We start from the raw sequence: 23,664 nt of genomic DNA, 5'->3' as shown, positions 1-23,664 counted from the left end.
TACACAGAACAGACAAGGGTTTAAATTGGCAATGTTGATAAAAATATAAGATTTTCTAAGCAATGGAAAAGTTTTAGTACAGCACGTTTTTGATAATTATATAGAATACGTACAGGGCATCTTTTTCTAAGATTTGTAAAAAAAAAAAAAACACTGATAGTTAATAAATGTAATCAATATTGATCTATACAAAGTGTTTACAAGGTGCCCTCCAACTGCTGTTGAAATACAAATCTCAGCACCCTATACCCAGTGTGAATAAGCTTAGTTTGCATACCATGTTGACATTCTGAATGGAACTGTAAATTCCAGCAGGCAATAAAGTTCCTGTGTGTCAGGTTCCTAAGGAGTGAAAATTGTTTTTTATTCACATGGTATGTGATTAGAATATTCCAGCTGCTTTTCTACAGGGATGTTTTGGATTAAAGGTATGCACACTCCTTAGTGCTCATTCAGTAAGCATGCTTCCCCTCAGTATGGCTGCTTTCTGCACCTCGTGATGAATAAAAAATCCAGTACAATTTGCAGACCACAGTGTTAAAGGGTGCAGGCCAGCTTCTGCTGTTCACAATAACTCACCATGATGCACAAGGCAATGGGAATTGCGCAAGAAGGGGTGCCCATGTGCCTCTCCCTCCCATCCCTCATAAATACAACACTGCTGAATATAGGTAATGCATTATTTGAGGCAGCCATAAGTCTCCCTTCCTAATCGGAAAACAGTGGCCTGCAATAATTTGAAAATAGTAGTAAGCATTGCTTCAGTATTGTGCACCTTGCACACAGCTTTAGAGGTCATCAATGAACCCTTTAGTCTGTTGTACTAGTCTGATGTTGAGTTTTAAGTTTCAGCTGAAGAGGAACTGCTGCCAGGCCATTTTAACATGTATTGTTAAAGGTAAATCAGCTGTGTGTGATGCTATGAATGCAAAAATGTGTTTTCCAGAATTGAACTATTAATGTTTTTACAATTGCATTTCAGTCTCTAAGTAATTACATACATTAACATTACTTTAAGTCTCCATCATTCATTTTAATAATTCTGAAAATGGTGAAGGTGTGTCAGATTCGGTTAATATGCACAAGCAAATACAGCACTTTCTAGAAAGAATCAAACATATATAACTGCAGGGATGTGTCACAACATGCATTTCATGTGGATCCGCATAGTTTGTAAAAGCTACTAATGCTGATTAGGTGAATGGAATCTTAAATTATCATTATCCAAAGCATTTTTGCTTATTATCAAATGAATAACAAAATAACATGCGCCTGTACCACAAAAACAGAATTTATGCTAATGTTAAAATCAAAGAATACATCACATTTTATTGATTGTAGTTTACTAAGGGACATAAATATGAAGTGTATTTATGTAAAGTATATTGCATATTTAGAATATTTCATTATAGTTATCAGTTATCTATGGCACGAGCGGAGCGCACTTCCGGGTTTTTATACACTGGTGCAAAATTCAAAAGGTATTTAAAGGATTTTGGATTTTTAGTAGTTGCCCGTTGTTAGGTCTAACTTGTTCAGTTCCTGGGTGCTTATTCCTTGTGAATCCTGCTTATTTCTACTGTTATTGACCCTTGTCTGCCTGCCTGACTATTCCAAACTCTCCAATCCTGATCCTTGTCTGTCTGACTATCCTGTGAACTCAGCCTGTACTGACCTGGCCTGTCTGACCACGCTATTCCGTTGGACCCTCCTGGATTGTGTTGCCTTCCATCCTAAATCCTTGGTAAAACAATCATGCCCCTTTGCTCATCCAGAACTCTTGCTTGGCTCCTCTCTTCAGTGTCGGACTGGGATGCCAGGGGCCCACCAGAAAACCTTAGACCTTGGGCCCACTTTCCAAACTATTATTCTTCCTCTCCTCACTCAACCTCTTTATTCTCCAAGTCTTTTATATCTACTTACTCTATTCTTCCATTATTAAGCATTTTTTCCCATAAAGCAAGAGGCCCACTGAAGCCTGGGCCCACCAAGAGTTTTCCTGGTATCCCGGTGGGCCAGTCCGACACTGCCTCTCTTAATAAGACCTAGAGGATGTAGCTTCATTTTATCAGTTCTCCTGGTATAACCTAGTGAAGCAGACTCTGGTGAAAAGGGTAACATATTGTAGTTCACATTTTAGTGAATTTGCAGAGGATCGTTTGTTTGCCTGAGCAAAACTTTGCCTGGCGAAAGGGCACAAAACTTCATTAGCGATGCCGATTAACTCTTTCTCTAGCGAATTGTCATCTACGCCTGTTAGTGAACTAGCGATGTCCCTGCGGATTGTATTTCTGATGAATTTTTACTAGCGACAGCCACTTCGCCCTTTAGTAAAGTTGCCCCTTGTATGGAAATGTGATGTAAAATGTTGTTTCAAAAGCAGTGTTGCACTGATTTGCTTATTTGGACCTTTTTGTTTAGCTAACACCTCTTTTTTGGAAAGAATTGTAAACATTTGCATAAATCAGAATACAGTTTTCTTAATATGAATGATTTAATATATTTTACACATGTATACATTTTATACAAGCAACATCTGTTGTATTTCAGTGCCTTTTCCCCCACCATTATAAATATGTCTCAAATTCTCTAACAGGGTTTACAGAAATATAAATAAAAAATTTAAATCTGGCTTGATAATTGAACCATTTTAGTATTCTGATTTTTTTGGAATGCTGAATATTTGTAGAAAGAAAAGCTGATTGCATTATTAGCAATCAACATCCTGGTGAGGCAAGTTAAGAAAGAGATTTCTCTTGAAGTTATTGAAGGCTGTTCCTTTCTTTCTTAGCTCAATCAGTACATGTTTCTTTTACTGCTACAATAGCTTTCCAAAAATACAAATGATTTTTCCTATCAACATAGATTGATTAGGTGATTACTTTTCAGCAATTTAGAAATGAGTCATTTCCAGTGGGCTTCAGTTGTAACTAATGAAAATAATAAGGACAAATGGGAAAATGTCAAAAATATTGAACATACAGCAAGTATATGCCTATTCTGCAAACAAAATTGAGTTTTTATAGGTGATCAAAAAAGAATCATAATACATTATAGAGAGTCAGTGTCACGTACGGCTCCCTAAATTCAGAACAAGTGCTAGGCTCCCTGGTGTCGGCTCAATCTTCTGCCTTTAGCAGCCGCCTTTGGCTTCTGGAGGAGCCTTCAGCTACTTAGATGTCTGGTGTTGGTACAGGCAGCATTCAATAATAGCCAGGCAGGCATGGGTCAAAACTGGTAGAGTTCAGAATAGTCAGGCAGGCATGGATCAAAACCGGAATAATACAGACAGAATCGCACCCAGAACAGTAATCAAATTAGACCTTACAACAGGCAACGATCACAAGCCCAGAGCTCTTTGAATATTTTGAATTTCACGCCTGCGGACATGATGATGTCACACACAGCACATAAACCCCTGGAAGTGTGCGCCGCACACGCCCTAGGAGCAACCAGTGGGAGTCCCCGCCAGAGGCACGGTGGGCGTCTCCACCGGAGGAGCAGCGCCTGTCCCCTCCGGCCCCCTAGACCACCAGTGTATGTTACAGTCAGTGTTGAAAAAAAAAAATTATAAATAGTAATCAATGTTTCTACCAAGCCCTTAAAGTAATTTTATGTGTTTTGATCTGATAAAGCTGTGTCAATATGCCACAAACATGGATGGCAAAACTGCACGAAAGTAGAGGGTTAACCTACAGGCCAAAACAAAATTACAGAAAAGGCAAGAGAACATCTTTTTTTAAAATATATATTTGTATCTTAACATCTGTGCTTTTATATAATATAGCAAGCGCCTAAATCTGCAAAAAGTGTCACTGGCCAATAAAAATATCCATCAGAGAAGACTACTTTGTGGCATGGCCATTTATTTATGTGTATAGTCAGTTTTACTCATAAACTCTTCAAACTAGAGTGAAAATCATATTACTATAAGAAAGCAGAAGAAACATTTATGAAACATGATAAACAATAAAAATAAATAGCTATTTTCCAACACAGTATGGGACTCATTTATTAAACCTAGTGTTTTTTTCTGGTCAAAGCTTTTAGGGAGAAACTTGAATTTCTCAAAGCTGCTAAAAATCCAAATCCGAAAATACAGCAAAATACATGGAAATACAGCTTTTTGGAGCGTCAATCGTATGATTCAAATTGATACTTGACTTTGTTGTGACGTTTTGTCGCTCTTATTTTTTCAAGAAAAATGATTGCTAAATGAGTTAAAATCACGGAAGGGACTTTGGCCAGATTTGTTTTCATAAAAAAAATTGATTAATTCAGGTTTTAGTAAATGTGCCCCTATATGTTGCCTTATTAAAGTACACAGTATTTTTAATCTTTAACCAAAAATGTCATGATGACAATACTTACTAGAAGTTACTACATGTAATTGTAACTGAACATACAAAGAATTAGGTGGAGTGGTAATTTGCTTGTTTTCATAAGAAAAAAAAATAAAAAACATTAACTGCAGAAAACGTGAGATAATCGAAAAATATGTGCAGCTGTAAGCCTCTAAACTCTAGCTTCCAAATACTAGGCAAATTTGCACTTGGATAGATAACAATAACAACCAATCTGTGATTAGCTTCAAGTAAAATAGGGGGAACACACATCGGATTGGTTGCCATTGATAACTGTCAAGTGCCACTTTGCCCAGTAGTGATAAATTATCTTTTTATATAGGAAGGGAACGTTTATCAGCAGGTCCTTTGGTTGACAAGAATGTGCAAGTCTTTGTGCACCAAAAATGGAGTGCATAGAGCTGTACCTAGGCTCTGAAAAGGGTCCTGGTAAAATCACTTGAAATAGAGCAACCAGGCAAGTAGATTGTCCCAAATCCATAACGCTTATATTGTAATAAAACGTTAGGAAAAGAAACTGTACATGAACATCTATCCTAAAATGAAACTTTCACTATATTTTAAAACCAGACTTAAAGTTTTATTTCTGTGTTCCTTTCAAAAGAGAACTTTTAGAAAGACACTGAAACTGTGTAGAAATGAGTAGGAAGTTCTAGAGAGAAGGGGCATCCTGGAAAAGGGATGTTCAGTAAATGTGACACAATATTTCTACCATTTCATTGCAAAATAAGATCGGTTTGAGCAAAACACAAAGGAAATATGAGAATACAGTGAGATCTGCTTGACATATGATGGATTCTAAAGGAAATAAGAAAATATGTGCAGTGGATACAAGAACACAACAGAGAGAATTTTAAAATAAGAGGCAGTAACAATGATCAGTGAGTAAAAACTTGACACTGGCTTGTCCTGTCCCTGCACTATGCTGTCCTGTCTTGCAGGAGTAGCATATTTTTGCACTTGCACTTTTTGTCTGTTGTCTGGTACATCTATGTTGTGGGTAGCACCATGGCCCTACAGGAATGTTGTTTCGTTTCACTGTGTACTGTACAAATGTATATGGATGAAATGACAATAAACTCACTCTTGACTTGACTCTTGACCTATTCTCTAAGATATTAAAAAATTAATTGCTTTTCAGTGGTCTTCTTGGTTAACTTGAATAAGCCATTGGTAATCTACTGATGCATAAAAGAAAATGTGGTGGAATGAAATTCATCCTGTGTTTAATGCAGTATAAATAAATTCTGTAGTATGATGTAACCAGCAGCTTTATATGAATATTCACAAATGGGCTTTTTAGAAATATACAGTATATATATATATATATATATATATATATATATATATATATATATATATATATATATATATATATATATATAAATGCACTATATATATATATGCACTAAATCCACTTTTTTGGATTAAGCCAAACCCCCAAATCACTAAAGATTTGACCAAAGAATACCAAACCAAATCCTAATTTGATTAGAGGTGGGAAGGGAAAATGTTTTACTTCCTTGTTTTCTGACAAAAAGTCAACCGATTTCCTTACCAGCCCTAATTTGCATATGCAAATTAGGATTCAAATTTGGTTCGGACAAATATTGCTGAAAAAGGGCAAATATTGGCCGAATCCTGAATTTGGTGCATCCCTAATAAATAAATATATTTATATATATATATATATAATCCAAAAAAATAAAACTGCACTCCAAGGTCTTGAAATAGTGAAAACAGTGGAAAGTTTATTTCATCGTTTCGGCACACAGACTCGGGCCGTCTTCAGGAAGTGTCTGAAGTGTCCGAGTCTGTGTGCCGAAACGTTGAAATAAACTTTCTACTGTTTTCACCATTTCAAGACCTTGGAGTGTGGTTTTATTTTTTTGTATTATCATACTATGCTATAACCAGCACCCAGGCAGTTGCTTGTATTGCGAGTGCACCACTATAGACTTTATATATATATATATATATATATATATATATATATATATATATATATATATATATATATATATATATATATGTATATAGACATATAACTAGATAGGTGCACTCAGATAGCCATGTTAATGCCTAGGTGCTGGACAAAAATTCATATCTATAAAACAAAAAAAACTTCTGCACACATAGGTCTTGATAAGTGAAAAAAAGCTGGTAGATTTATTTCAACGTTTCGGCTTACAAACTCAAGCCGTCATCAGGACGTGTTTTATATATATATATATATATATATATATATATATATATATATATATATATATATATATATATATATATATATATATATATATATATATATATACATATACACAATATACAACAGCTTCTAAACCCATACAAAACATAGTAGATCAAAATTGGCAAATAATGGGCAGTGATAAAACTTTACCTAAAATACTAAGTCAAAAACCTTTATGGGGATATAGCAGAGGAAGAAATCTGCGGGAAATTCTGATGCCCTCTGACCCCCAACGCTGCTATGAAAAGAAGCCCTCTCTTTTTGCCCCCTTAAAAAATGGTTGCTACAAATGTTCATGTTGTACCACATGCCGAAATACGATCACTGGTCCGGATTTCCAGCATCCACACTCAGGCAAAAATATTTCTATTAAGCACCGCATTACGTGTACCAGTACTCACGTTGTCTACATAATAAAATGTCCATGTGGCCTTATGTATGTGGGGAAAACACAGAATACTTTAAGGGAGAGAATGGGCAACCATCGCTCATCATTACAGGCCGCATTTGAAACAGGCAGAAGTGACATTGCCTTGTATAAACATTATCTTGAAAAAGGACATGGCCCTCCCACTTTTCGCTTCATGGGCATTGACATTGTAACTAAACCTAGAAGAGGAGGTGATTGGAGTAAATTATTGTTACAAAGAGAAACTTTCTGGATACAGACTCTGAATACAGTTTCCCAAAGGGGCCTTAACGAATATTGCTCTTTTGTATCATTCTTAAATAGCCGCTAATGGAGTATTTTTAATGTTTGATACATATTTATGGTTCTTATCCTGTTCATTGGATTGTAACTTATGGCTTTTTATCTACAAATATATATGTGTTTTTTCACTTTTTAGATTCTGACTTGGGACAAACGAGCATGCTGGGAAGGCTATGCCTGATCTGTTGGACTTTTTTCACTTGATGGGGGTTGGTGTCTGGGCGTGGCTGGGTGAGTTTGCCTATTTAAAGCTTATTGTTTGTAATTTGCAGTATCTTGACAAAGGCCCCAGTGAGGGTCGAAACGTCGATAACAATAAATAATTACTTTTTTTTGCAAGACCCTGTTGTGCAACAGCTTTTATTCTACATATATATATATATATATATATATATATCATTTTTTTAATTGTGTTTTTATTCAGCCAGTCCACCCAATAATAACTGTTGCGTACTCTGGTCCAGGTAACTAATCTGTATTGGTCACAGCTTCATACTGAGATACAGTCAAGACCTGTCAAGTCTGGAAACCTTATGTTGACAAGCCAGTGGTCTTCTTGGCTGAGCCACAGGATGTTTTGTTAACCTAGCCTTGGATTTAATGTTTATGAAAACTGCATTTGCCATTATTTCCATTAGTCACACCTCCAGACTCATTTGGTCCAGCTGCAAGCCATTCACAGCTTGAGGGTCTGATTAAGCCTACTTCTTTCTTTCGCCCTTGTTGAGTTCTCTTGGTGATTTAACCTAATACCAGAGCTGAGTCCTGAACATAGAGTTTTGTTTTTGAGGGTGTTTCTATCCCACCCTACTACTATTATTCTTGTACTATTCTTGTACTGTCCCTGACCTGTTTCTTGCCGCCTGCTCCATTTGGTATGTCTCATAGATTTTGCTTGTCTACCAACCGCCCACAACGTTTGCCTGCCAGACAGACTTGTTTTACTGCTGCCTGCCTCACCCACTGGTCACATTCAGTACATAAAATAACACTACTTATTATGTTTCTATCTATTATGTCCCTAGGATTACATAGCACACGGTTACATAGCACAGGTTCTTCTCTGCCAGTCACACAGTTGTGGTCTCACAGACATCTTGCAAATGATATAGGCCTTGGGGAGCAAGGCAAAGTTTTAATAGGCTGGAGGTCAAAAGTGAGAAGTGCTCCAGCATACTGGGACTTTCCCCATTCACAAGCCCTAATGCAGTTTCTATTCAACATTTTGTAATTGTCATTGACTTGCAAGTGATGTTTGGAGATTTAACAGAGCTTCTGGATTGCCCAGGTTTGAAACAAAGTGTTTTACCCAATGCTTTTTTTCCATAAGCAACCAATTTTTTACAAGTGGTAGAAAGACCAGGAGAAATTGGTAGAAACACCAATGATCTAGGATTAAAAATATTATTTTTATCCCAAGCTATGGCCCACCAGTAGCTGTTGCACTACATCTCACATCATTATGTGATGCTAAGAGATTAAATAGAGCTGCTCCCTCCTGGTTATAGTGATAGGTTCAGCTACCTGATGGTATTGAGCTGAGCAGCCCTATGATTGGGTGGAAGGTGTGATTAAAATAAAACCATATTTAAGGATGAAGCTTGTTCCTTGGTTTGTCAATGGCAAGAATATTTTTGGTGGCTCACAGTATTGCAGGTACACCCCTGTAGGTAAGATAATGTACAGTCCCACAGATCTTAATGCTTTATAAACAAATGTAACAACGCTAGGGATGCACCAAATTCAGGATTCTGCCTGTAACCATCCTTTTTCACAGGATTCAGATTTGGCAGAAACCTTGTGCCTGGCCGAACCAAATCCTAATTTGCATATGTAAATTTGGGCCGGGAAAGGAAATCACTTGACTTTTTTTTAAAAAAAAAAAACGAAGAAACATTTTTTATTGGCCAAATCCCACAACTACAAATAATAATATAGATACAGTATACCAGTACCCTACCAGTACCCTAGTAATAATGGAATTCTATGTAGGTGAGTTGACTATGCCAGCAAAATAGATACCCATTGTATGCAGGCAAAATTATTTGCAGACTAAAAGAGTAATGAAATTGCCAATAAATAATGTATAAAGGAGGCAAAATATTTTGGATTTGAACTTTCTGGTGTGCCATCACCAAGCTTTACAAGAGAAGATGAATTACAAATTGTGACTCTAAAGGGATGCAAAAACGAGAGGGCTTTGCCTTGAGTTTGACATTAATGATGTATTTTAAATAGAAGTAGTCAGTGTACAGTGTCAAAAGCTGCAGGAAAATCAATAAGAATGTCATTAGTAAGAGCAGTGTGGGCTGAATGATCACTGCAAAAGTCAGATGGGAAAGAATAAAGGAGGGCAACAGAAAATAGCAGATAACACACTCCAAAAGTTTAGGAGAAAAAAATGAGACTAGGCACATTATTCAAAGGACAGAAACACTGCTGCAGAATATTTACAAAGGTCTTAACTTGAGGAAAAAGCATTGCAGCTTGAAAACCTTAAATTTTACAAATCTAATAGGGAACGCCAGTGAAAAAAATGTTTTGGATAATTAAATAAAATGCAGTTCTGAGCAACTTTCCAATATATATTAATTAAAAATTGTCAATAGTTTTAGCACTATTTGTGAATCAAATTTCTACTGAAAGCTGTATCTGCCTGATGTTTCTTGTTTTGCCACTGCTGGTTGTGACTCTTTGTGGGTCAAGTTCACCTAAGATAAGTAAATCAAATTTGATTTATGTACATTACTGAAACCAATAATACACTTACTTCTATTGTGCAACATTTTGCATTCAGGCTATGTAGTTGGTAGCCTGTTCCAGTTAATGATTTACAGTACAATAAAAGGATGGAACACCAGAATTTTACTTAATATAGTTTTCAGTTCATCTACATATCCATAGTTTTTATATTTTACAACAGGGGTTGTACAACTTTCTGATTCTTTGTATCATTGTCAATTGTATTTTCTTTGTAAAATGTTATAAGAATATACCACTAGTCAAAACTTTCCTGTTTTGGCTTGTGCATTGGGGCTCTTTTATATGTCTGGGATAAAAGACCTTTGGTCCGATTGCTGTTGTTATTGGGATACTTTCACCAGTTTTGTTGAACAGGGATTGCTGAGAGTTGTAACCAAAAGGTTACTGAAATTTTTCAGAAATTAATGTTGAAAGATACAAAATGAATTTTTATTACAGCAAATGCCACAGTGACATAAGACCAAAAAAAACTATTATCAGACAAAAACACAGGCACACGTTTCACATGGGTGCAATGAGTGTCTTACATTACCCACCAAATCACTAGAGCAAAGTGCAACATTGTTGAATCCTACACAAATTCCCTAAGAACAAAATGGCTAATTATCCCTTAAACACATTTCTATGATTATCTGTAAAACAAAACTTTTCCATTTGCATGCAAACCTCCATTAATCACTGGATCGGTTTAATTTTAGCAGAGAATTACTGAACAATCAGGCAATCAGCAAATATTTTTAGAGAGGTGGTGAGGAAGTTTGCAGCAGGTATTCTGAGTTTGTGATCAGAGCAATCTTGTGTGGCCTATGGCAGGCACCTTATATGCATTTGTCTGCCTAATGTTATATTGTTGGTTCTGTGACATAGGTTATCAAATGGCCCTCTCTTTAGCCTATTCTATTTAGCAAAGATTGGCACAATTTTTTTAAAAAATCCAACATATAATCAAGGCACAGCTGCACACGGCAATGTGCATTTGAATGAGAAACAAAGGAGCAAGGAATGGACTGCTCTATACAAAACAGCTGAAGCACAACAGGTACAATCTACATAAAAGACAAAAAAATCTGACAGTTTTGATTGTGAATAACCTGCTGGTGACAGGGAGCAACAATAAAATAGTGGCACTTAACCAGGCCTCCTTCACCCAATTTGGATTTCTTGATTTTGTTCAAATAAAAACAAAAGCAAATAATCCATCCTCGACAATCTGACTGATGATAATTATATGTTATCACAGTGAATCAGTATTGGCGCTGAATCTGTTTTGGCAATACAAGAAGCATGATTAATTGTACAATAGAATGCATTATTGTACAATAGCAGGGGCAGAGAAATAGCTTGGTTCTGAATTCCTGGAGCACAAGTTCTATAATCACATGCAAGAATGTGAATTAAGTGAGTTTTGGAGGGATAAAAGAGCCACAGGGCTATAAAAACACCTTCCTTGGTAAATGCTACTGATTGTATGGCTGCTCATTAATATACAGATGTAACCATTTGCAAATACTAAACAAAGACCAAAAAATACACATGCCTGCCGGATACATAGCAGTGCTAGGGAGTTAATGACAAGGGAACACCATCACCTCAAAGGTGTCAACTTTTTCTAATCTTTAATGTGTAATTCACCACCTCATTGATAAATGCTATGGTGCTCAGAGCCATTAGGGCAAGATAAGAACCAAGGTCTCATGTAGCACCAAGAGAATACAGAATAGTCCTTGTTGCTGCTGCCAGTCAACAGCCAAAGGAAAAAACAGGTCAAAAGGAAAATCTTGGGTGAAGCTTGGGGCACCATAAAATTATTTCTAGTGGTAGCAATGCTCAGAGATATCATTTGTAACAGCATTCTGGAGAGGATTGTGAAACAAGGGCCAGTGTATAGGATATCCAAAAAATCTCTCATCATATGAATATTTGTACAATTTAGCCAAATGGCCAAATAGTGCTGCTTTAGTACATTGGTCTGCAGGATGATGATAGGAAAATGAATAACAAGCATTAAAACAAAGCTATACAATGCTCTATTTAAAAAAATAGAGTTAAACTAAAATCTTTATATGTAGAAAAATTAATTATCTGACAAATTCTCAGAGAGCTAAAGTCAGATACAGTTTTCAATGGCACTGGCAAATGGGGTAGAGTGTTTTCCCTACTGCATGATTTTCAGCTCAGCAAGTTGACAGCCATCAAGAATTATTAGAATTGTCTGGAAGTTCATGGAAATTATTGTTTGGAAACACAAAAGTGGGCACTTTGATGTTGATACATGGGTTGTTTTCATTGATTCATATACAATTTCTACATGTAACCTATTAGATGATATTGAGAAAAAAAACACATCATCAAGTTCAAGCTTTTTGCCTTAAAACAAAAAATATACATTTAATAAGATTCCAATTAAAAAAGAAAAGACCTTGCTACCCTTTCCCTCTGTGACCAAATATCTGTAAACCTCATGTTAATTGTGCCTTTGTCTTAAAAAGTCCACCTCCATTTCAATATTTTTTTCTACTAAAGCTTATATTTCTTGTGTGCTTCTTCGTTTTTTCTATGTCCTCTTTCTCAAGTATGAAGTTTGGATAACTATGGAAACAAGTGCTTTGAAATTGACAACCTGGAGTTTGTATGAAGCTTTATAAGGGGATTGTTTTCTTACAGTGTGACATAAAATAATTTTCAGAGAGTTTCAATCATTGCATGCACTGGAGAACTTCTTGGAAAACCTTCAGTTATTACAGTAGAAAGTCAAAGTTTATCAAACTGCCATAGGTATAACTATATGAAAGATTTGACAACCATTACGATTAACAACCTTACAGTCATTGCTGTTAATTATTGACTAGTCAACTGTTACTTACTAGAGATAGGGTAATTCAGGTCTGTCTATTTGGAGATTTTTATGGCCCCCAGCTTACATGATACATGACCCATTTATAATTCAAAACATATGGCTTGCTTGATAACTGGCTAATTACATTCATGAGAAAAATGAACAACCAAGGTAATTCGCTCAAACAACCAATGGTGGTAGGCGTGTCCTGAATTTTCTTAAAACACTAAAAACTTTATATATGGCTTAGTATAAGGTGGATAGGTAAAACTAAAACTTCCCCTAATAGCCTGCCTGTTTGAGAAAACATAGATAAAAGACACTATTGCAAAACATTTTTAATTATATATGGACGTGTGAGTGCAAAATATAGTTAGTGTTATATACTATGTGGGTGGTTTATGTGTTTTAGGTTCAGATACTTTAAACTACACACCTGTGAGATATTGGAGATTATTTATCCAAAAAAATTGTGGTAAAATAGTCAGACCAAATCCACATGGATTTTTCCCCTTATTTATTAATCCATTTTTCCAATTATTTCCTGTGCGGGAAAAAACAACATAAAATTGTGAAAAAATGTGAATCATATAAATTTTTCGTATTTTTGAAACAACGAAATCTTGGGATTTTTTCACGAAACCCAGCGCAGATCAGGATATCTTCAGGGCTTCTCCAATTGACTTCTACATGAACTAGGCAGAACTGAGTTGGAGTCTCAGTTCTCTCAATGAAAAACGTGAACCGCACATCCAATAAAAATATATCCTTTATTGTTTGACTATCAAATTATTAAGATCAAAGACCGCATCATTGCCTGACGTGTTTCGGTTTTCTATAGTCCTTAATCATAGGCTTCATAGTGTCTTATTCAAAGATCATTTAAATACATAAACAATAAAATCACATGACATTTAAATCCAATCAAAAGCAACTTAGTCTCAAAGATATTTGTACTCGAGCTGGCATGTACCCCCACCCCCTTAGGCTTATTGCTTGTATATCCATGTTAAATGACCAACAATATACCGGAAAACAGCATTTTACACAATCTAAGGTGGTTCACACCCTGAATAATGTCCCAACTGATCCACAGTATAATTTCTAAGTGCATGTAATATTCCATTCTCCTTATGAAATGTATTCTCTCCAGAAAGTCTACTTCTGATTGGGGGTGAACACTTTTCCATGTCCACACAATGCTATTTTACGGGTTTGGTTGTTTAATATGTTTTTGAAGGTGTTTTAGAACCCTTTAGTTGGTGGATGTGATTGCCAAGGAACTTCAGTGGGCCCCTTTAACTTTTCAGCACATTTACAGTTGCTTTTATTAAAATCTTATACAATCGTGTACAATATCAAAGTAAATTCTACACTTTCTCAGTCTTTTTTGCACTGTCCTAAGCTGTAGAAGCAAGTAAAAGAGTATTTGTAACAGTTTGAGTTCAATGATTTTTGAGAAGAGTATTAATGAGTGCAAATGTACATACATGTCTCTGAATACTTGATTACAAATGTGATAGAAATAGCAATACACCAGGGCATCAAGATTCTCAGAAGTTGCTGAGGACATGGTTTCTGCCATGAAATTCATCAAGATCTGTCATCTATGCTTGCTAACTAGTATATTTTGCTGTGTTTTACTGTGAATGGTATAATGTAGGATTTTAATAATGGAAAAGCATATTATCCTGTTACTGAGACTAAAAGGTGATGCCACTGGTGCAGCACATTTTCTTTGTGGTTAGGAAGTAATTTTAGGGTAATGGCACATAGGATATTTTGCTACACAAGGAGTAGAACTTCCTTTGGGCCTACATCAAGCTTGTTTGACTTAACGTATTTTCTGACAAACCTAGGCAGAGAAACACTGTTTGCCACAGCTAGAACTACAGCTGGATCTACACATCTATGATTATTCCATATAGTAACCTTAATGAAAGTAGTACAAGTACTTTAGAATGCATAAACTGTATAATACATCTAAATAAATGCATTTTCTGTAACGAATATAAAAAGGCAAACAAGGACAAAAACAAAATTAAAATTTTCCTAAATTACAAAAAGCAAAACATTTTATTAAGGGTGTATCTGCCAACTGCTTCTGTACAAGGCAGGGTTAGTGGGTGGAGTACAGTTCAGAAAAGGGAACTTGAAACATTATTAACCAGAAATACCAGGAAAAAGATTAGATTATGGAACATTTCACTGATCTTGGAGGGCACAGAACATACAGTAAGCATTAACAGTCAAATAAACGGCCGCTCCAACCTCACCTCCAGTGGGTCAATATCCTCCACTTGCTCCAATCCAAATCCAAGTGCTCAGCCCCCAGCACCTCAGCTGTAATACATTGGAAAAAAAGGAAATAGGCGGCACTCCGGATAAAATTAGAAGAAAATTTATTCCAACAATGAAAGTATCAGCATGGCCATGTTGATCCTTTCATTGTTGGAATGAATTTTCTTCTAATTTCATACAGTAAGCATTATGTGAGAAACTCAAAAGACAAGTGGATTGTAGGCTTAGCCTCCCATTTTCAAACAAATTTTTTTTTGGTTCAAATAAGTTTATTGAACAGTTAGAAACACAACAGTTTACTCAACAGTGCATGTACATTCATTTTCAAACTAATTTAATGTTTTTCTATTTAATGTTGGTTACCTAGCTACTTTTTTGTTACATGTATACCCCAAACAATACCTTCTTCTTTTCCAAACAGTCTAATAGGGTGAAGCAGAAGAGACGTTAACCGTATTTTCCTTTATAGTTTTTAATGGATTTGAAGAACATGAGCATGCATTCATGATTTGTTTTTGTAAAGGGTATTCATAAATTCTAGGGAACAAACTCACTGATCTGTATGTGATACAACCAAAATATATTTCTCTACTTCAGTTTCCAGTATTTAACAAAGACTACAATGCTGTGGGGCACAATAAGTGTTTTCATGCTCTTGTATTTTAATGAACAAACAGCTGCACAATAATGTGAGTCAATGAGCCATTCCTAATAAAGCACAGGGAAAGATATGAGAAAGAAATAGAATAGGGATATTCTGTCAGTGTTGTCATTCAAATAAGCAGCATCAGTTTTACAGTTTGTAGTAATAATAGTGTCAGCCACTGAGCCCTCATTACTAAGACATGTATTTATCATGTTACACCTCACATGTAGTAAGTGAAACATTGTACATACGCAGGTGAGAAACTGAGCCCTCATTACCCAGACATGTATATCTCCAGTAGCACCTCACATGTAGCAAGTATACTATTCTTAATAGGAAGAAAAGTTCTTAGGACAAGTTGTCTAGTGTGAATAAACGATGGGCAATTAGGAAGCAGATTAGGCATGTCAGTTTAGCGTTTTCTGTTTGTCTGAGACCTTTAGATTCAGAAAGACCAGAGCAGAATTATATAAAAGATTGTTGCCCCTGAGGCAAAAATGGTTTTAAAAATAATAGAGACAAGTACAAGTAACTAAAAGCTTTATAAAGTGAAATGGAGTTAATTATTCTGGGTGATAACTTACTTGGGTTCTCAACAACCTGAATAAAGAATAAAGAATAACCTCTTTTCATTTTCATTTGTCTGCATTAGTGTTATTGATAAGAAGTGCATTCTAAAAAGGATAGTTCTTGGTAATTATTAATTGTATATATAAACATCATTACAAAAGACACAGATATATGTGTGAATTGTATATATGGCAGGTTTCTTTTTATGTGTATATCCATTGAATTCTCTCCAGAATTCAATGTTCCTGCACCACTGTTGAAACAGGATTTAGCGGTATGAAAGCAAGCATGCTAGTCCTCCAGAAGCACACAGTGGATGTGGCTGCCATCCCCACCTGCACAAAACTGTACTTCTATCCAATGGTTTCAATGGGAAAGCTATTACACTGCAGAGAGAAAGAGCACCACTATGAAATCAGCACCTGCCTTGGACAGGGAAATTGCGGCAAACATACTGTATAAATCAACATGGAATCAGTCCAGCATTTAATAAAATATACATTTAGATCCCAAATGAGCCACAAACAAGACTCTTGTAGAAATGTAATTTTAATGAAGTAAAATGAAAATGAAATTCTGCCTAGTCTTCACTAGTGCCAATATTGTAAAGAGCATCCCACACAGTTCCAATTTAGCATTAACACACCCAGATTATTTTCTGCAGTGCTTCAGCTCTTATTCAAGGGACTGTTTATGCAACCTGTTACAGAACAGATTTGCATTGGCTGTTCATTATGATCAATATATCAATGTTTGATTGTATATTTTAAAATGTTGTATCTTGGATAGTATCTTTTCTTTCCATGTAAATGCAATTGTCTGACTTCTTTCTGACAGTATTTTTATGCACACCCACAGCATTACTTGTTTTGAGTTAATTCTGTTTTTGTTACTCAAAGCAAAATAACTGCTGCTAATATACTATGTCATCAAGTTGACACTATATGCTTGGAAACAGTTTTATTACATACAAATCATATTTTTGTCTAAAAAAGCCAATATTGGTATGCTGTACGTACATAATACTTGGCTGAGCTGTTGAATTTCTTTTTTACTGAAAGGATATCTCTAGGCTATCATGGTTAAGGAAATTTAAAAACACAAAAAAATTATTTTGCAAAAACTGGATAAAGAATCTATTTATATAACAAATTTAACAATGGTATAACACATACACTGTATACCATTTTACATATATTTTTTTAGATATAGTGCCACAAAGATTTGCAGTACTTTACAAAACAAAAAAAACTACACAGGGGCTTAAACAAAAAGAGGGGGTTGGATTGAGCGTCATGTGTATTGTAGCCAAGGAACCCTGCTAAAGGAAGCTTAATTTCACAGGAGGCATTAGTATAAGGCTAATGTGGGTTAAACTGAACATCATAAACTCACATTGTGAACATCATGAACTCCTACTTCCTTGTGTGAATAAAGTAAACTTACAAGATAAGCCTTACTGATAAGTTCAGTAATAAAGGTGACAATACAATTTAATTTAAGATGCTAATTTGCATATAGATGCACAATTCAATAAAGTCTGTCCTGCAATTAAAGGAGGTGAATAACATAATCAGAACAAAATGTATTGTTTTCCATGTAAACGCTAAAGTTTCCTCCTTTTTTTTCTTTTACAGCTGCATATCAAGAACACCAATGAAACATATGAAATATACTTTGTATAACAATTTCTAACAAGGTCCTGTCAGATTTGTGATATTATTGTATACTGAAGATGTAGCTGCTTATAGACGAAAACAGCTTGTCTGAACAATATTACAGAAACTAAAAACATATAACCAGGCCAGTTATTTTTACATTATTTGTCCAACTGCAACATTAGCTTCCAGACTGATATATTGGATATTCATAGTAACAGAATAACGGATCAATAGTAAAGTCTGCCATTTTAGTGACACTTATTGAACCTCAAAAATAAATGTGTCTGAACTTAACACATTGGCACTTCTATCAAAATAATGTGACTTTCTCCATTTAAGAACTGGTGCCAACAATGAATCACTTAATTAATTTCTTTCCCCTGAACTCCATCTGTTAAAGTCTCACGTTCAGCGAGAGGTCAGCACTGTTCCAGCACTAATTGCCTTAAGTGATGTTCGTTACTTCTAAATAATACACAGTGTAACATAAAGCATAGCATCTGAAATCAGTTGCCTTCACACATAAGCCATTCTATATAATGACTGCATTAAAAAAAACTAAATCAATTTTGCAATGACTAATATTTACTCTGCTAGTTGTTGCATAAATCCTGCCATAAAACAGTTTTCTTTCACTTGCAAGGATTTCATTCATTCTAACCCTAGAACTCATCCTGCTACCACAACAGTGCAGTATTCCCTGCCAAAAAATGATTGTTTGTCATTTTAAAATTTCATCTCCTTGTTTCCAGATATATGGATGATAAAATCGACTTACCTGCTTTTTAGGTTCCTATTGCCATGCGATGTAGGTCCAGGGAGCTGAAATGAGTTTTAACTCCGCATCATACTTTAGACCCAGTGTAATTTCCAGACTCCAAACTGTTTAATCTTCCCAAAATCTTGAGAGAAAATAGTAGCTAACATAAACAGGATCAGCAAAAGATAATTTAAATGTTACCGGTATGTTATTGTTTTACATAGAAATCATAAAACTGTAAATAACGTAGCAGTGCTGTGATGCAGGAAAATCCCCTATCCAGTTCAAGCTGTATTTAGCACATGTGCTTTCAAATAATAAATATCCACAAAGGAAAAAAACCTAAGTGCTAATGCAGCAGTCTCCTTATTTGACATCTGATGTGTATTGTTCAGTTATATTAGACGTTGTTCTGCCTCCTTTTCTCTCGGGAAGCTAAATGAAAGGCAGCATAGCCCCACACCTGCAGTAGAGCACGCTGTAACAATCCTGTTCTGTGAATTGAATGGATGTCTTGAGTCCCTGTCTGTCTTCATAAAAAGGTGTGGTAAACCCAGGACCAATGTAATATGCACATGAAACTCATTTACTCAGCCGGTATGATCATTTTAAAATGCTGAATATGAATGCTTGCTCACCAGCCCTGGCAGACTAATGCAGTTATATTTCTCTCTGTTTCTGTTATCTCTTTGCTTCTTGATTTCCTATCAAGCAATTTCCCTGGCAAAGGTTCACAAAGATTCCAAACGCTGTTTAATCCACATAAACAAGTACAGGTCTGGTTGCACGTCTTGAAGTTGGTTCAGTACTGCTGACAGCTCCAGCACCCACACAAGGGGGTTGGGTGGCAAAATGGCACCTGAATTAATGACTCCGTGAAATCCAAGAAGAGAGCCATGAATTTAAGCAATGTCACAGCAAGTACCTGACAGCGCTGTACAAACAACATGAGGGTTTCTTGTTTGAAAATAAAAAAATGGGAAAAAAAGAAGCTTTTCATACTTCTGGACTGAAATGTGAAAGAAAGTATGCACAAAATTACTTATATTTTATAGCAGGGTTTCTTTCTCAATATCAGTTTCTTTTCTCAACATTTGTAAAACAAACTCTGAATGTTCAGACTTCATAATAAGTTGTTCTTTTCTACATAATCTAAATTTATAGGTTGTAATGTATCAAACAGGTACAGCGTATTACAAAATATTAGATGGAATGACTAAACTTACATCTAAACCCTGTACAATGTCTCCCTCTTGAGGAAAGATAGAATATTTGCTGAGAATTCTAGTAACTTTGTTTTATGGTCCCAAGATTAATGTAGATGTGCCAAATCTATCATTTTTTGGATGCAGCCTCCACATAAAAATGTCTCAATAACAAAAATAAATACAAATTCTGATATGCATATTAATGTTTTTGTGTTGTCTTCAATATTCAGAACATTATGACTTATTTACAAAAACAGAAAAATAGACACAGCACTAAACAAAAAAGGGCACAAAATTGGGTAATTTTAAATGTTATGTAGGAATGGTAAAGGTTTTGCCAACCTTTAGGTCCTTTGGTCCCCTGGGCATTACTTAGTCAACTAGAGTGGGTCCTCAGTTATAGAAGGGAAGCTGTTTCCTTTTCCTGTGTGAAAGTATTGTGCTGGCAGTTCAGTGACTTGCCAGTAGATGTCTTTGTTCTATTTTATAAAAGGGGAAGATCCATGTGCTCATAGTCTGCACATTTGCTAGAGGAAGTACTGTGGTGCTCCATAGGGCCTGGAGCAAAGGAAGATTCCAGAATAAGTGAAGAATATGCAAGGGTAGTTCTGTTATAGTCACTCTAGGAGTAAAATACAGGATCAGGAGTTATTTAAAAAGCAGCCAGAGGCTCCAACAAGGAGACAAGGAGGCTTAGTACCCTGCAGGGCCAAGGCACCAGGTTAGGGACTCAAGTGGTTAGGTTCAGGGATACAGAGATCCTTGAAGCGTGGGACCCCTGTGAGATTCGCCTTCAGTGGGATTGTGCAACAAAGGCAAGCAATACTACCTCTAGGGTGCTGTGAATACTGAAAGTTGTATATACTGGATGATTATTCGTGGGAAGCTCTTACAGATCATTTGTGTGACTACAAACAGCTCCCATCAAAGAGAGACTGTAAAGAGATCCATATTCTGCATGTTATTTAAAGTTTCCGTGTTCTGGATCAAAGAAGTTCCCAGAGAGGAGTATTACAGCCCAGTCTGTCCTGACCCTGGGTGTACCTGCTCTCTCATATAGTGGAGGCTTGGGACTATTGTAGAGCCACACAAAAGAAAATGTATGCTAGATCTCTTGAAGCAGCATAAGGGGGCAACAGTTATATGCAACCATGCACACATCCATGTGAGTGCCCTGGCACAGCTTACTTGGAATGGCTCTGTGTCCTTTACACTTGTCTAGACCCAGAGTTAAATACTGGCATGAGACCTGTTATCCAGGATTCTTGGGACCTAGGTTTTTCTGGATATAGAGTATTTCTGTTATTTGAATCACCATTCCTTAATTCTGCTTAAAAATAATTTAAATATTAAACAAACCCAATAGGGTTGTTTTGTCTCCAATAAGGATTAATTATATTTTAGCTGGGATCATGTACAAGAGAAAAAGTAAATCATTTTTAAAATTGTGTATTATTTGATTAAAATGGAGTCTATGTGAGATGGCCTTTCCGTAATTCAGAGCTTTGTGGATAATGGTTTTCCGGATAACATACCCCATACCTGTACATGATTCAGACACAAGTTGCAGTCAAATCACCCTAAACTGTGACATTTTTTTAACTCTCTGATATTTTATTCAACAGTAGGCCCTTCCAGCAATCACAGGGGCATCCATTTAGATTAAAAGAAAAGTGGTTGGATCATAAAGCTGTTAAATGGGTTTTTTCAACAGTGAGAGGTGGGAATTTGTGGAATTGTCTCCCCGCAGCAGTTATACTGACAGATATGTTTTATCAAAAGGTGCAAGTAAAGGGGTGGGTAGGGCATAGGAGGCGGGACACTTAGATGCCTGCCACCACTGCCCCTCATGAATACATTGCTTTTGAATGCAGGCAGTTCTGTATTAATCAAGGGGAACTCAAGTCCCTGTGCTATGGTTCATAAATATGCATAATAAAAACCCCCATTGACTTTTGGCTAAATATATTAATACTCACACTAACCAAATCAAATTTAGGTTTCCATAACAAATACTGCTCAGAATAGAAGAAATTGTTGCTTGGCATATAGTGAGAAAATGTGCAAATTTCAAGCAAACTTGCAAATGCATACATGTACGAAGCAGGTAGCACCCTGCATTTGATTCATCAAAAGATTCATGTCAACAAGGCAAAAAGCATATAGCCCTCTAATAAATGTGAAAACCCTAAACCAAATGAAAGTCAACCCATATTTGTTGTAGGGGATGCACTGAATTCACTATTTAGGATTCAACTGAATCCCCAAATCTTTTGTGAAAGATTAGAGGCAGGAAAGGAAAAAGTGGAAATAATTATTTTAACGTCCTTGTTTTGTGACAAAAAGTCAAGTGATTTCCCTTTCTGCCCCTAATTTGCATATGCAAATTTGAATTTGGTTCGGCCAGGCACAAGGATTCGCAGAATCCGAATCCTGCTGAGAAAGGCTGAATCCTGGATTTGGTGCATCCCTAATTTGAAGGATTTTTTTGAAGATGGAGAAATCCTTATCAGTGAGACCATGAGACAGTTACAAGAATAGTTGGGCCTTATGGCAGGTGTTCAAAACCAAATTTCAAACTGTTTATTCAAATGTTGGTTCTTTGACATGAGGAATGTTTTTCAGTGGCATCAACTGGTTTCTTTACTTGTCTATACTTGCAAATTGGTTTCACAAAAGTATGTCATTAAACATTGACATTAAAAGGCATTGTATAAAAAAAAACGCAGTTACTATTCTTTTGTTGGTCAAGCTTATTTGAACATTGAGCAATATTTGCCTATCATAATAGGAATTCCTAATGTATTTGTTGTTTGTATTAATCTTATTTTTTTTTTTGGAGCTTCACATTCACAAGATAGGTAGTCTCTCCTAACCAGTAAATGAACTTTGGCCATTCAACCCAACTTAATTATGTAACTATGTATGACGTGTTGTTTGAGTTTTAGCCAACGTGTTGTTTGAGTTTTAGCCAACAGAGTAAATGACAAATTTTAGATCTTAAATGACAGACCAAAAATTTACATAACTGAAAAGGTGTTATAATATGCCTAGAGGTAAGTTTAAGCACTTTGTATTTGTTCTTTTAAAGCTTATGAAGAATTTATATTATTATTATTTATAGAGACACAAGGCATAGTCTGCCCTGCCTACAACAAAACTTGTCCTTGCTCCTATTCCTTAAGAATAGGGGCTGCAACTGAGCTTGCAATATTTGTCTTGCAAAATAAGAGGATGATGTAGATGGGCAGAGGGAAGTCATAAAAGTCCAAAATCTACATTTGCATATACCATAGTCTATACTGCTGTCTAGTTTATTAGAACTTGAAAAGCCCATAGTCTATACTGCTGTCTAGTTTATTAGGACTTGAAAAGTGTCATTGAAATGTCATAGTACTAATGTCATAATACTAATCTGAGCTTTTATGGCTAGAAGTAAAGGGTACAAGGTCACTGAGTTAATTCCAATTTGCTCTCAAATGGAATCTAGATCATAGGAGCCAAGAATAGTACTAATGCGTCTGAATGTAAATGACACAAAAAAAAGAAAATAATTGAAGCAATTCAGATTATTAGAAAAAAACTGGAATACTTC

The 23,664-nt window shown here is 35.8% G+C and overlaps 1 protein-coding gene across 1 annotated transcript in view; it reads right to left on the bottom strand.

Annotated features, from left to right (window-relative positions):
* Positions 1–19,892, bottom strand: part of LOC108710259 (chemokine-like protein TAFA-2) — a 147,085-nt gene extending 127,193 nt beyond the window's left edge. Inside the window, exon 1 of the mRNA XM_041586379.1 lies at positions 18,880–19,892. The gene's annotated coding sequence lies outside the window, so the exon portion shown is untranslated. The remainder of the gene's footprint in view (positions 1–18,879) is intronic.
* Positions 19,893–23,664: the final 3,772 nt, after the last annotated feature.

The sequence above is a fragment of the Xenopus laevis genome, chromosome 3L (assembly GCF_017654675.1).
Source record: "Xenopus laevis strain J_2021 chromosome 3L, Xenopus_laevis_v10.1, whole genome shotgun sequence".
Lineage (NCBI taxonomy): Eukaryota > Metazoa > Chordata > Amphibia > Anura > Pipidae > Xenopus > Xenopus laevis.
The sequence above is the reverse complement of the archived record's forward strand: the minus strand, read 5'-3'. Positions and strand labels throughout refer to the sequence as shown.